The sequence below is a fragment of the Maniola hyperantus genome, chromosome 20 (genome assembly GCF_902806685.2).
Source record: "Maniola hyperantus chromosome 20, iAphHyp1.2, whole genome shotgun sequence".
NCBI lineage: Eukaryota > Metazoa > Arthropoda > Insecta > Lepidoptera > Nymphalidae > Maniola > Maniola hyperantus.
Window position 1 is genome coordinate 1,136,395 of NC_048555.1, and position 15,428 is coordinate 1,151,822.

The window sequence follows — 15,428 nt, forward strand, 5'->3', positions numbered from 1 at the left end:
CACAACCTTGGGTCGACAGCAATTGGGTTATTGACACCGGAAGGGCAGCGTTATTTTGTGTTTACGAAAATAATTAGCGATCGGATGTTCACGACGCGACGTCTCAGATTATTCATAGATTTTTGAATACCTACTAACCAATCATCACCATTTATTATTTACTACATGATGCCCGCGACTTAATCCGCGTGGATTTAGGTTTTCAAAAACCCCGTGGGAACTCTTTGATTTCCCGGGATAAAAAGTAGCCTATGTCCTTCCCCGGGATGCAAGCTATCTCTGTACCAAATTTTATCAAAATCGGTTGAACGGATGGGCCGTGAAAGGCTAGCAGACAGACAGACAGACAAACTTTCGCAATTATAATATTAGTATGGATTTTTATTCAGATACAAGTTAGCCCTTGACTGCAATCTCACCTGGTGGTAAGCGATAATGCAGTTTAGACAGCATATCTTTTTCGCTTATGGGACAAAGATTACGGATCATCATCATCGACCCATCACTAGCCCACTACTGAGTGGTTCTCCTATCAGAATGAGAAGGTGTTTCGGCCCCTGTCCCCACAAGGGAGCCCGGGTCCCGGGGCCCAAGAGCAGGACCGCGCTCGAACAGGCTAGGGGCAGGGTCGCACTACCAACCAAATCGGCTGATCGACCTGTGGAGAAATAGAGACGTGCATAGGCAATATCACTTACCATCTTGTAGATATCGAGTCTTCTAGAGAGTAGACCAGCTCGGATGTCTAGGTGGTGTGAGTAAATGACAGTTAGAGTGTAAATGTGGGTGTGTTGAGCTGAGCCTACGACGACGGCGGGAGGCGAGCAGATGCTCGGCCCCCAACGAATCAGCTGTGCCGGGGCGGTGAGCCAGATAGCCCAAATATACACATGAAGCCATCGGGGAGAACTTCTTCGGTTGGCCTTAAGTGGATTGGCGGACTTTACACACCTTTGATAACTTTAGAGAACTTTCAGGTTTTTATTTATTTATTTATTCAGATACAAGTTAGCCCTTGACTGCAATCACACCTGATGGTAAGTGATGATGCAGTCTAAGATGTTAGCGGGCTAACCTGGAAGGGGTATGGCAGTTTTTATTAAACCCGTACCCCTTTGGTTTCTACACGGTATCGTACCGGAACGCTGAATCGCTTGGCGGCACGGCTTTGCCGGTAGGGTGGTAACTAGCCACGGCCGAAGCCTCCCACCAGACCAGACCAGAAATTTAGAAATTATAAAATTCCAAACCCCTGCCAGGAATCGAACCCGGGACCTCACAAACCTCACAATGTTTTCAACAAGTGATATTTAATGACTTAAAACGCACATGACTCCGAAAAGTTAGAGGTGCGTGCCCGCGATCGAACCCCCGGCCTACCGAGTTGGAGGCGGACGTCTTAACCACTAGGCTATCACGGCTCAAGTACAATGTCAGTGACCGCAAAAGCAATGCACTAAATGTGACTGACCCCAACGTAATGTGAACACGTGCCAAATTGTTCTGAAATATGGGTAACTGACTCGTATGAAAATATTCTTTATTTTCGCATCTCGTTTCAATCTAGAGGTTGATAAATTTGGAATCCACGGACTCTCTTGCCAAAGGAGCTCCGGTAGGCTGTTTAGGCATGGCTCTCTTAACGATACAATTAAAAGAGCTCTTGCCACCATAAATATTCCTGCGCTCATTGAGCCGGCAGGGATTAGTCGGGATGATGGCAAGAGACCTGATGGATTGACGCTGGTTCCCTGGGAACGGGGACGGGCGCTAATGTGGGACGCAACTTGCGTTGACACATTGGCCCCGTGTCATATCAGGAAGACAGCATCAAGACCGGGAGCCGCAGCAGAAACAGCTGAAAACGGCAAGCGACGCAAGTATGCCTCTCTTATAGAGAGTTACATTTTTGTGCCGTTTGCCGTGGAGACCCTGGGGCCATGGAGTCTTAGTGCTAAAAAATTTTTACGAGACATTTCACCGCGATTAATAGCCTCAACTGGTGACAGAAGGGCTGGCTCATTTTTTGCGCAGCGGATCAGCCTGGCTGTCCAGCGCGGAAATGCAGCCAGTATTCTTGGCACCATTCCACGCGGTCATGATTTATATAGTAATTAGATAAGGCTAGCTTTAAGTTTTATTGTATTAAAAAAAAAAACTAGAGGTTTTCGACATGTTTTTGAGGAATGTGGTATATTTTTGGCAGTTTTATTTATGTTGCATTGTTAACATATTGCAATAATTCATTGATGCATTGAAATACACGTAAAAAACATTTTTTTCGTAGACAAATAATTGCATTCGTTAAACTATTGTTGATTATCATCATCATCATCAACTGCAGTGGCGTGCAGGTCATAGATGCATAAATGCACTGCTTACCCCAGTTATAATAGCTAAATGCATATTTTTCAGTATGACCTGCCAGTAAACAGGTTCCTACCTAGCTAATGCCTACCCTGGCTTCGAAGTCTGTGCACGCCACTGATCAACTGATATAGGTATCTTGTCATACTACTACTTTTCATATGTAGAGTAGAGTCTACCAGTAGAGTCCTAAACGCTGCATAAGTGACATTGATTTATTGTTTTACATACAATCAATATATTTTGAACTAGTGGTATTATTCACTTAAAGATTCGGAATTATAGTGTAAAATTATATTAGACTAGCTTATGCTCGCGACTTCGTTCGCGTGGACTACACAAATTTCAAACCCCTATTTCACCCCCTTAGAGGTTGAATTTTCAGAAATCCTTTCTTAGCGGATGCCTACGTCATAATAGCTATCTGCATGCCAAATTTCAGCCCGATCCGTCCAGTAGCTTGAGCTGTGCGTTGATAGATCAGTCAGTCAGTCAGTCAGTCAGTCAGTCAGTCAGTCAGTCAGTCAGTGAGTCAGTCAGTCAGTCACCTTTTCCTTTTATATATTAAAGATTAAAACATTTATTTTTATGTTTCTACTAGCTGATACCCACGACTTCTTTCGCGTGGATTTAGATTTTTAAAAATCCCGTGCGAACTCGTTGATTTTCCGGGGTAAAAGTAGCCCATGTCACTCTCCAGATCTTTAACTATACTCATGCAAAAAATCACGTCGATCCGTTGCTCTGTTGTGATGTGAATGAAGGACAAACCAACAAACCAATAAACCAACAAACAAACACACTTTCGCATTTATAATAAGGGTACTGATTAACATGGCTAAGTATTTCATAAAACATCCTTAAGGGTTACAGTGGTACCAACCTACTAAATATATTATATACCTACTCTTCTTCTAAATCACGGCCACAGAGTAGACTAAAAAAATTAGTACAAAGCAGTTAAATACAAAAATTATTTACTCAAGCAGGCCAAGTTTATAGCCATGACACTATATCGATAGTACATATTGTAGCGTGTTCGTAATATGTTTGAACATGAATATGAAATCCTGAAGAACCTTCAAGTTCAAAACTAATACAATTATTTTATATGCGCACGCTATTGGAGCAGACACGCACGATCTTTAAAAGGCAAGCGATAACTTAAACGATTTATTTTGTTACTTTAAGTTATCTTTTTAGGGTTCCGTAGTAAACAAGGAAGGAGCCGGCGATGGGTTGGTCATGATGATGATGATGATCACTGTCCATACGTCTGTCTGTTTGTCTGTCAGCGGACTGTATCTCGTGAACCGTAATAGGTAAATTTCTGTGTGTATTAAGTTAAAAATAAGTGTGTATTCTTATTGCCGCTTTACTAACAACAAATATTTCAAGATGGCCGCCATGTAGATTAAAATAATAGTAAGTGTTACTTCTTGTACAATGGTACGGAACCCTTCATGTGCGAATCCGACTCGCACTTGACCGATTTTTTAGTTTACAATGATATTATGCCAAGTACAAATAGTAATAATATGGATATGGATTATTGAGATGTGTAAAAAAACAGTTTCTAGGTTTGCCTGACCGGGTTGTAGCTGCCCTATTTGGCGGTAATTAAATATTTAACTAACTAACTAACACGATACATGAAGGGCGTCGAATTACCTAGATCTGCACGCGCATTACTGACTCATATTTTAAGATAAACTGTACAAGGCTGCAGTGAGTACAAATAGTGTGAACTTAGGTAAATTTTCTGTTACAACCCTTCCGACGTTCGTGTTACCTGCCACGTATTACTTACGAGTACGTATAATACCGTCAAGGAAAGAGTGCAAAGGCATCTTCTTGGCAAGCATATAGCTTGATACCATCATTTCTTTCTATAAAGTTTGATAGTCGCCAGTCGCCAAGCACAAGTTTATCTTGCAATTTGAAAAAAATGATTTTTTCTCCTGAAACCCCTTTATTATTATTTACTTCAACCGCCTACTTTACTTAAGCCCCTATAAAACAAATAATTTAGAAGATTTTCTTGGAAAAATAAACCAAATAAATAAATAAATAATTTGTAATACCATATTACAATTACGATTATAATCACAAATAAATTGCATGAGATGTTAACCGATAATGATAACGCGTTTGCGAATAGATATAGTTAGTATAGTTAAGTTTTTTTTATTTTTTTTTATAAAGAATATTAGCCATGTTAAATGACTAATATTCCCCTTTCCTCTCCAATTAAGCATCAGGCTTGTGCTAGGAGTAGGTACGACAATAGTGTAACGGCCGGGGTTTGAACCGTCGTCGTCGACCTTTCGGTTTTCAGTCCACTCCTATACCGTTTGAGCTATTGAGGCTCTAAAGTTAGTTAGTTAGTATAGTTAGTATAGTTTTTACTCCAATAAACTTTTAAAAAGCCTTTTTATTCGTCAAAGTCTACTAATCCGCACATGGCCAGCGTGGTAAACTATGGCCAAAACCATTCTCACTATGAGAAGAGACCCGTGCTCTGTAGTGAGCCGGCGATGGGTTGATCATGATGATGATGATGATGAATCGTCAAATGAATCTACCACTGGTTTGGAATTCTCTTCCTATACTGAGTATAGAATCTTGTATAGAAGCAGGCGTTACATTGCGGAATTCGCAAACCGCCCGCCCTCCCACTGCTAAACATGCAGGAAGAAGCAGCCACCAGGCAAACAATACGCCCCACCACCACGCAGCACCACACATTGTTTGCCTGGTGGCTGCTTCTTCCTGCATGTTTAGCAGTGGGAGGGCGGGCGGTGCATTTCGCATGCTGCATGTACATACAGATACAGATTCGGCCTGTTTCAGCGGATTACAGCATATTAAGATTTTGGTTCATTGAGTATAGAATCAGCAAGAAAGTCCGTGTTTGCTCTTTTCATTAGCATAATATCCACATGTCGGTGAGCTCTACACTCGCAGTGGTGGTGGTGCTCAGTAGTGTACACACGAAGCTGATTCACACAGGGCACTTCCTACATAATTTATAATTTCATGGAGCGATCGGCGTATCTGGGCTAATTGTTCTGTGATTCACGGCCACCATTTTGTTTTGCTCGATTTTGTTTAATTAATATTCATATTCAGAAATCAATATTAATATAATAATACAGGGTGTAACGCTGGCAAAAACGAAAACATGTGATAGTACTTATAATTACTGATACGTTACCACAAAAAAACAGACAGACAGACAGACAACAAAGTGATCCTATAAGGGTTCCGTTTTTCCTTTTGAGGTACGGAACCCTAAAAACGCGAACAAAATATAAAAATCCTATAATTTTGTAATATGGAGAACTCTCAGGCATGCAGGTTTCCCCCACGATGTTTGCCTTCACCTTTAAAGCACACGTACGTACCTATCCTTGTTACAAAATATCACAGACCTCATGAATTACAACAAAAACAATTACAATAATCCTCTAAATTATTAAAATGAATTTCATGAATTACATAATGTTGCATAATTTCATATTCATCAATTTTTTGTCATCAAAAATGTTTTATAATCTTAATCTGCAGGTAAACGAACTTTATCTTTTGCACTAATCTTGACCACTGACGCACTAATGATTATTATCTATATCTATACTAATAAATAAAATTGAAGTGTCTGGCTGTAATTTTGAAATAACTACCTCATATTAAGCTCATATTATGGTTATTTAAACTGTACGATAACTGAATTACTCGTTTAAAAAAAATTGTCTGTCTGTTTGAACAGGCTAATCTTCGACACGGCTGAACCTATTTTGACGGGACTTTCACAGATAGGTAAGTAGAGTATTAACCAAGGAGTTACAGAGGTTACTTTTTACCGACTCATTTACACGTCCTATTCAAATCACCAGGTGATCATACAATAGGGTATTTTACCGTTTTTTTTAAGTCTTAATTTGATCCTAAAGTGATAATAAACTATCAAAAAAATACAAAAATCTTATTCGATCGATAAGGGCAATAAAAATGCATTTAATTTTTCCATGTCAAATTTCGCCGCGTAAACGTTACCGCCATCTTTTTAGGTTCATGAGCTGTCATGACGTCACACGGATTGATAAATAAATAAATAAAATGTTTTTATTTCGACCAACAAGGATCATATTGGTGTTAGTAATTACACGAAACTTAAACCTAATTGTTAGTAATTATTAATATTAGTGTTAGTAATTACACGAAACTTAAACCTATTTGTTAGTAAAAAATCTATAACTATTTAAATTAGGACAGGATCGATTTGCCAGCACGTGAATCATACAACAGTGATTCAAGTACTGGCAGTCGATCCTGTCAGAAAATACCTTCAGGAGGCCGTTGGGGCTAGATCGGACTCTACGCAACAGGGATGTGCACCGCGCCCGCATAGTAGTAGATAAGCAACGGTGTTTTTTAAATACATTACAATTTCAATCCATATGACGTCACAGTCGGAATTAACATGGCGGCTACGGTATCATGCTTTTCGAATATATTTTGTAGAACAGATAAAAAATGTAAATTAATTGTAATATTTTATAAACTGAAATTAACATTATTCGATTGCTTATTGCTAATACCGTCTTGTTTATACATTTTTGGATTTTTCTCGCTGGATGTCAAATACCGTATTAAAATCGGTCAAAACATAATAGTAATGTACTCCACCGATTGTATATCAGAGTTGCGAAGTTCATGAGATTTGATAATAGGTATCGGTGATATTGAGGACGCTGATAATGAGGGCAATGACCTAGCTACATATAATATCATACTACATATATAGGTTTTAAAAATTATGCTATTACTAGCTGATGCCAGCCAGTGGTGTACAGGTCATAGACGCATAAATCCACTGCTTACCCCAGTTGTTACAGCTCAATGCATATTTTTCATTATAACCTGCCGGTGTACAGGCTCCTACTTAACTTTTTTTTTTTTTTAAATTTTGATACAAGTTAGCCCTTGACTGCAATCTCACCTGGTGGTAAGTGATGAAGCAGTCTAAGATGATAGCGGGCTAACCTGGAAGGGGTATGGCAGTTTTTATTAAACCCATACCCCTTTGGTTTCTACACGGCATCGTACCGGAACGCTAAATCGCTTGGCGGCACGGCTTTGCCGGTAGGGTGGTAACTAGCCATGGCCGAAGCCTCCCACCAGACCAGACTAGAAATTTAGAAATTATAAAATTCCAAACCCCTGCCAGGAATCGAACCCGGGACCTCCCACTATTAAGACCACAGCGCTCACCACTGCGCCAGGGAGGTCGTCAAACTAGTGCCTACTCTGGCTTCAGATCCTGTGCACGCCACTGATGCCAGCGATGCTGATGCCGCGTGGAATTAGGTTTTTTAAAATCCCGTGGAAACTCTTTGATTTTCCGGGATAAAAAGTAGCCTCTGACATAGGCTGACATAGGCTAGGGGAGCCAGAGACTGACATAGGCTACTTTTTATTTCGAAAAATCAAAGAGTTCCCGCGGAATTTTTAAAAACCTAATTCCACGCGCACGTAGTCTTTTTTGGGCATTATAGCTAGTCTGTCATAATGTTGGATACAAGCTAGATGGCGTTACTTTGCGGAAGTCCATGATATACAATGAACCAAAAGCTGAATTTGTTTCAGCGGATTATAGCAAATTAAGTTTTTGGTTCATCGTATCATCATCATGATCAACCCATCACCGGCTCACTACAGAGCACGGGTCTCCTCTCAGAGTGAGAAGGGTTTGGCCATAGTCTACCACGCTGGCCATCAGTGGCGTGCACAGGGTTTGAAGCCAGGGTAGGCATTAGTTAGGTAGGAACCCGTTTACTGGCAGGTCATAATGAAAAATATGCATTGAGCTTACAACTGGGGTAAGCAGTGCATTTATGCCTCTATGACCTGCACGCTACTGCTGGCCATGTGCAGATTGGTAGACTTCACACACCTTTGAGAACATTATGGAGAACTCTCAGGCATGCAGGTTTCCTCACGATGTTTTCCTTCACCGTTAAAGCAAGTGATATTTAATTAATAAAAACGCACATATAACTCTGAAAAGTTAGAGGTGCGTGCCCGGGATCGAACCCCCGACCTCCGATTAGAAGGCGGACGTCCTAACCACTAGGCTATCACAGCTTTTTATTGTATAGTCTGTTATAATGTCTAAGTACTAACATTAGATTTTAATTTTAACCGTTGTTCTCCATTACCGCACAGAAATTCAAAACACGCGCAGATCACTCCGCTATCGGGCACGGAGAAAGGTCAGAGATAACAGCCGGCCGTTGACCCGACAGGATTTCGCGTTATCGTCCACGAAATAGAATGTTATTAGGTGCCATTATCTGTGTCTGCTGATAGCGAGATTTTCTATCGGTTGTTTACTAACGCTTCATATTTGTAGGTAGGTTTTTACCTATATTTTTCCTAGTTAGTTAACCCTTGACTGCGATCTCACCTTTTTTCTCAGTCACTCATACCAAGATAATGCTAAAAGATTTTACAAGTAATAAACTGAAAACGCAATTAATAAAATATCTCAATGCTCTAAAATATAATGAAACCGAGGATCTTCTGATTAAAATAAAATGATTGAAACAAACTAGCTAATATACACAACAAATAATACACATACACACATACACACACACGCACCCACACAAACACACACGCATACACACCTTAACACACGCACACAAACACTCGCATACATGCACACGACTATCACTTGTAATAAACACCGGTATAACATGTCCGACCTTAGCGCACCAAATTGTAATAACATTTATTCAAGTTTTTAGAAATGGAGAAGGCAACCCACTGTAATACAGTGTTTACTAGTGCAGGGGTTGCCCATTCATACGTCTACTAGACCTAGGTCTACTTAATTATTATTACTTGTTTTTTATCTGTATTATAAGTATTTTTTTTGTGTTCCTTATATGTAATTTAATATGTAATAATATCCAATAAATTTAATTTTAATTTTAATGTGACGTTTTGTCGGCCTCGACGACAGAGACAACGCTCTACAAATCAAATACAAATGCGGATTGGCAGACTTTACACACCTTTGGTATGTAAAGTCTGCCAATCGGTATGATATGTTTGATTTTATCCCGAGCACGCCGCTATAAGTTTTTACGGAGTTATGAGCGTTCTCTTTAACGGTAAAGGAAAACATCGTGAGGAAACCTGCATGCCTGAGAGTTCTCCATAATGTTCTCAAGGGTGTGCGAAGTCAATCAATCCGCACATTAACACCATGATAGATTACGGCCAATGATGATGATGATTCTATAGTAGGTATATAGGTGTACCTAGAACGCTAACAAAAACTTAGCATTATTGTTATACTACCTAAACACAATCCAATACCAATAACGCTTTGCCTCATTTTGTAGTTTTAGTGATTTATTATTTTTCAAACCCGCAATGTATAGCGTGAAAAACTCGGGTCAATGTCCCACCTGCGACGCGGCATTGACTTGACCGAGGGGCCTACTTACGCAGCGTTCGTTGACCTCTAGCGTCATTCAGATGTTTTATTTGCAATATATCGTAAACTTTTATATTTTTTTATGGTATCATATCAGTTATCATCATTACTATCACCTGTCTTCGTTTTTGACAGCGTTCTGATTACACCCTGTATGTAAGCCCACCCGTGCATGGCCAAGTCAGCTAGTCGGCATTATGTATCGCATATTATCTAAACATTATTACTTACCTCATGTTTTATTCTAATATCGCGTACGACAAAATGGAAAAATAACCCAATAACCATGATCAAAACAATTTCTGGAACCATCAAACATGATAAATAAATTGTTTATTTCTAAAACTGATCGCACATCACGTAGCAGTCCGCACGCCATGCAAATTTGAAGTGTTTATGTTTACAATTTACATTCATTCGACCAATGTCGATTGATGTCTTCAATCAGTGTAAATCGGTTGATGTGGTAACTTTGATTAATCGACGGCTGATGATCTATAAAACAATCGATGTTTCATCGATTAATAGTGAATCAACGGTTAATCGATTGTGAATCGACCATACCATCGAGAAATTGCCATGCGACATTCGAGAGCAGCTGTTCTATTTCTATCATCGATCGATCCTCATTCAATATCAATCCACACAGATCAGTTAGGTGTGACTATAAAAAAAATCGCACACGGCGGCAGATTCGTAAGACATAAAAGACACGTAAACACGAGCATTCTGTATCGAATACGAGATAACACCATATCTGGTATACCCATTGGTGCTGTTAAGAACTGTGCATTGCATGTACCTTTTGCGGCTCCTAGGATCGCGCCCAACGACCAATAAGCTACGGTTCGCTAGCTGCCAGTGACGAAATTTGTGATTTGTATGTTTACTCAGTACTGAAGCGACTGTTAATGCCATCTAGTAGCGACACTTTGCATCTATCGATACGTTGCGTTACCAAATATCAGGTAGATTAGCGATCACTTTTATCCGAGCTCCAGAATTTTAATCTCCAAGCAATGCTTTCGAAGTTTCAATAGGTATCCTTGGAGTTTGTATTAAATTTTTAAGCTCTCTCAGCCCTTGTGTCCAAGGGCGGGGACATCGGGGCGGGCGACACCAGGGCCGGATTGAACCGTCGTTGTTTTCCAAATGTATTAGCGCATTTTGTTTGCGCGGCGCTCCTATTCTCGATCCGTGCGATAATATTTTAACTTTATCTCGGATGCTGTAACTGGAGATCTTCTGTGTACACAGGGTACAAAATTCAGTATGACAAGAAAATTTGCATTGCACAAGGTTAACGCATTGTACCTACTACAAATAAATTCCTATGTTCACTCAAAACTACAACATGAAGATATTTAAGGCACGGATAAAAAAGTCCTTAAAAGCTAGCAACGCATTAGAGGTTCCTTTGATGATGGTTTAGGTAATAGTAACTTAAAATATTAGTACAGCTGACTTCACACACATTTGAGAATGTTATGAAGAACTTTCAGGCATGCAGGTTTCCTCACGACGTTTTCCTTCACCATTAAAGCAAAGTTAACACACATAACTCTGAATAGTTACAGATGCGTGCCAGGGTCCGAACGGACCTCTCGTCTATGATGTCTGAACCACTAGACTATAACCGCTCTATCCAGAGAAGAAGAAGAAGAAAACTAGTTTATTCATCTTGTGCCTAAGGTACGAACAAACTTAAAATTAATGGTTAGTAGGTAGTAGTTAGTACAATGAACCAAAAGCTTATTCTATACAACAATAAAAGAATACTTAATAATTAATTTAATTTAAAATGAGTTCTTGCACCCATTTGGCAGATTAATGTTGCAGGTTTAAAAAAAAAACTCCAATTTCTAATCCAGTTGCTAATAATCCAATTGACTTACTGCAATCCACCAACTGTCCCTACGCTACCCGAATTTCGTAGAAGCGACACTCGACATGTTTATTCTGGCTGGAAGTGCACAAAAACTGCAATGTCCCCCGTCTCCTCTTTAACATAATAATAGATTTCGGCTCCCGGGAATTTATATTCAAGAGGAGTCACTCCGTCACACACTCCATACAAAGGGCTTTGAAGATTTTGGCCTAACTAGCAGTCCGCCATTTTACTTTTTTCCCAAACTAGCGGTCACGCATAAAAATGCACTGAAGCGGAGTGGAGCGGAACGGGGTCGTGTATTTTCAACCAATCAGGTTATTGTTAGATGATGCGATCAATTTATTACATCATCTCTCTTTAATCTACTTGGTTGAAAACACACGTCCTTGCTCCTCTCTGCTTCACCTTTAATACGTTAATAATGTAAAAGCAAAAGCTGAATGACTGACTGAGTCACACACTAAAATCACATTGAGTTTGATTGAATAAATGAGATAACTACGTATGTATGGGGCGAGCGACGGAGAGTCCGGCGTTAGAGCCCGACGATCACTGAAGGGTCTACTGAATACGAATACGAATAACTATCATAAAACTGCCGTTCGTATTCCGAATGTAGTGGCTCGTAAATAGTTTTCATTATGGGAATTTTTCGCTTAGAATAAAAATGGTGGAAACTTACAACTCTGCTCGTAAATATGTCATCATCATCATCATCAACCGATAGACGTCCACTGCTAGACATAGGTCTCTTGTAGGGACTTCCACAGGGACGCCACGCTCTTGCGCCGCCTGAATCCAGCGGCTCCCTGCGACTCGTCTGATGTCATCCATCTACTCTTACCTAATGGGGGGGGGGGTCGTCGGTCTCCATTCCAGCACATTGGGACCCCAACGTCTATCGGTTGTACGAACTATGTGCCCGTAAATATGCACTTACTTTCTATTCTAGTACCTTTTATAGACCTAGACCTCTAGAATCTGCTTAATAGGTTCTGTTTATATCTGAACTAGCTTATGCTTGCGACTACATCCGTGTCGATTATACAAATTTATAAAGGGGTTTGAAACCCCTGTTTTAGCCCTATTAGGGATTGAATTTTCAAAAATCCTTTTTTAGCGGATGTTTAAGTCATAATAGCTAACTGCATGCCAAGTTATTGAAAAGATAAAAATGATGAATGAAAAATTCAGCCCGATCCGTCGGGAATCGAATTCTGCAATAAAACCACAGTGCTCGACACTAAGCCAGATAGATTGCAAAAGTACAATATGGATAATAGAAAGAGATAAGGGATGCGAAAAGATGTCTAAAGAAAAGAAAAATGAAACAAAGATCAGAGAAATCCGGTTTAAAACTATAAGTATACAAAATGACTAAAAACATTTCAACCAAAATTAGGGCTAAGTCATCTCGGCCCAACAAATATTCCTCACAAAATGAGGTATCTCTAAGGTATCTCAAAACCGCCATCATGATGTAAGGTCATAAACCATAAAGTCCTATAACTACGAGACTGGTATTATTTAATGCCTAAATCACACTGCCAGCTGTCTATAGCGTTCTTTACAGGGTGTAACCAGAACTCTAGCAAAAACTTAGCGTTATTGTTGTATTACCTAAACACAATCCAATACCAATAACCATTTGCCTCATTTTGTAGTTTTAGTGATTTAGTATTTTTCAAGCCCGCAATGTACAGCGTGCAAAACTCGGGTCAATGCCCCGCTTACGACGCGGCACTGACTCCGAGTGACCTACTTACGGGACGTTCGTTGACCTCTAGCGTTAGTCAGATGTTTCATTTGCAATATATCGTGTAATTAGAGATAGAATGATTATTAATTTCAATCGTATATGTATAGAAATCCAAGCTGGATTAGGTACAGTGAACGCAGAACGCGGAACTCCAGACCGTTGGCCGTGGATTAGATACCTAGCTACAGGGCTGATATTTCTGAAGATATTTGGTGCAAAACATCCCGGCGAGGTTCTTTGGAGCTTCTTTTAAATTGCTCGTAAAACGTAGTCAGGAAATTGTTTTGACGTTGTCAAATGTGATATAAGGCTTCGTGTACACTGAGGAATTTAACGAGATGAGGATTTTAAAGTGAAGCTTTTCAGGCATTGACTTCTATATTACTTCGTATGGACAGGGCCATTGAACAAACAAAATGGCACCGACTCAGTGCTTTAGCAACAATGCAACCTCAGAGACGGGTCATTCATTAGTATCTAAGAGGTGGCGCTGATTTATTTGGTTCCAAAACCGTGAAAAATTTTGTTCGCTTGGGCATATCTTGTCATTTATATCGATGTTTTCAGGGTCCCGTATCTGAAGGGTTCCAACAGGACCCAATTACTAAGCCTCCGCTGACTGTCAGTGAGCTGTAGGTATCTCATGAACAGTAATAGGTTAGAGAGATGAAATTTTCACAGATTGTCAATTTTTGTTGCCGCTAGAATGACAAGTGATAAAAATTTCAAAATGGCCGCCACGCAAATTAAAATAATTCATCATAAACATGACTGAAAAGTGAATAGGCACCTTCTAGGTAGGCGCGCTTCGCCTCCACGCATCATCAATAGGGTCTTGGACTGTAATAAAATGAAGTGATTTTTTGTATAGTGGTAGTTTATGGGGCTAGAATTCACTATTAAAGGGGATTAATTCTAAAAAAATCATGTTTTTGAAACATAAACGTCACGCTTTACGGAAGGTAAATAATGACGTCACAATCCGTTTTGATTTTTTTTTTCAATTTTTTAACATAAAAATAGAGTAGGTAATTTCTGCGGATAAATATTTTTTATGTTAAAAATTAAAAATATTTGTCGTTTACGCCATGTATCTAACCTTATTATCGCTTTCCGTAGAGCGTGACGTTGATAATTAAATAATTATTTTAAAAAAATTAATAAAAACCATGATTTTTAAAATTATTCTCTATAATAAATAAATAAATAAAGCCTTTATTACTGATATTTACATTTAAAAATTACATGATAAATTTCATAATTTAAATCTCGCACTTTAGTTCTTTCCGATCAGCGCGTCTTCTGACGCATAGGCCTTCTCCAGGTTTTTCCATAAGAGTCTGTTTTGTGCTTCTCTTGTCCATAGTGATCCCGCTGTCTGCTTTATATCGTCTACCCAGCGTTTCCTTTGTCTACCCCTTTTCCGCTTTGAGCCATCCCTAACTTCCCATTCTGTTAAAGCTTTGGTCCACTTCTTTGACTTCTCTCGAAGCATGTGTCCAGTCCATCTCCATTTAAGTATTTTAGTTTGGATGACTACATCTTCGAGTTTGGTGATTCGTCTTAAATCTATTGCTATACAAAAAATCACGTCATTTTATTACTACAGTCCACGATCCAATTCATCACCTACTATTTCGTGTGATTGCAGTCAAGTTTGACTCCACTGTACCCTTCCTTTGCTTAATTAGGTGAAAATTTGAAAAAGAAAAGTTCGTTATCCTGCACCCACCCTTAGCGTCCGTCACTCTGTGTTTTTACGAGGCATCCGAAACTCCCGAGTTAATCAAGCGGACCGGTGAGAGCTCGAAATGCTTTTAATTAAGCTTCATTACACATTTCTTTTCACTGTTAAGGATTTTATTATCAACGCGCCGGATGGCGGTACTTCGGGCGGA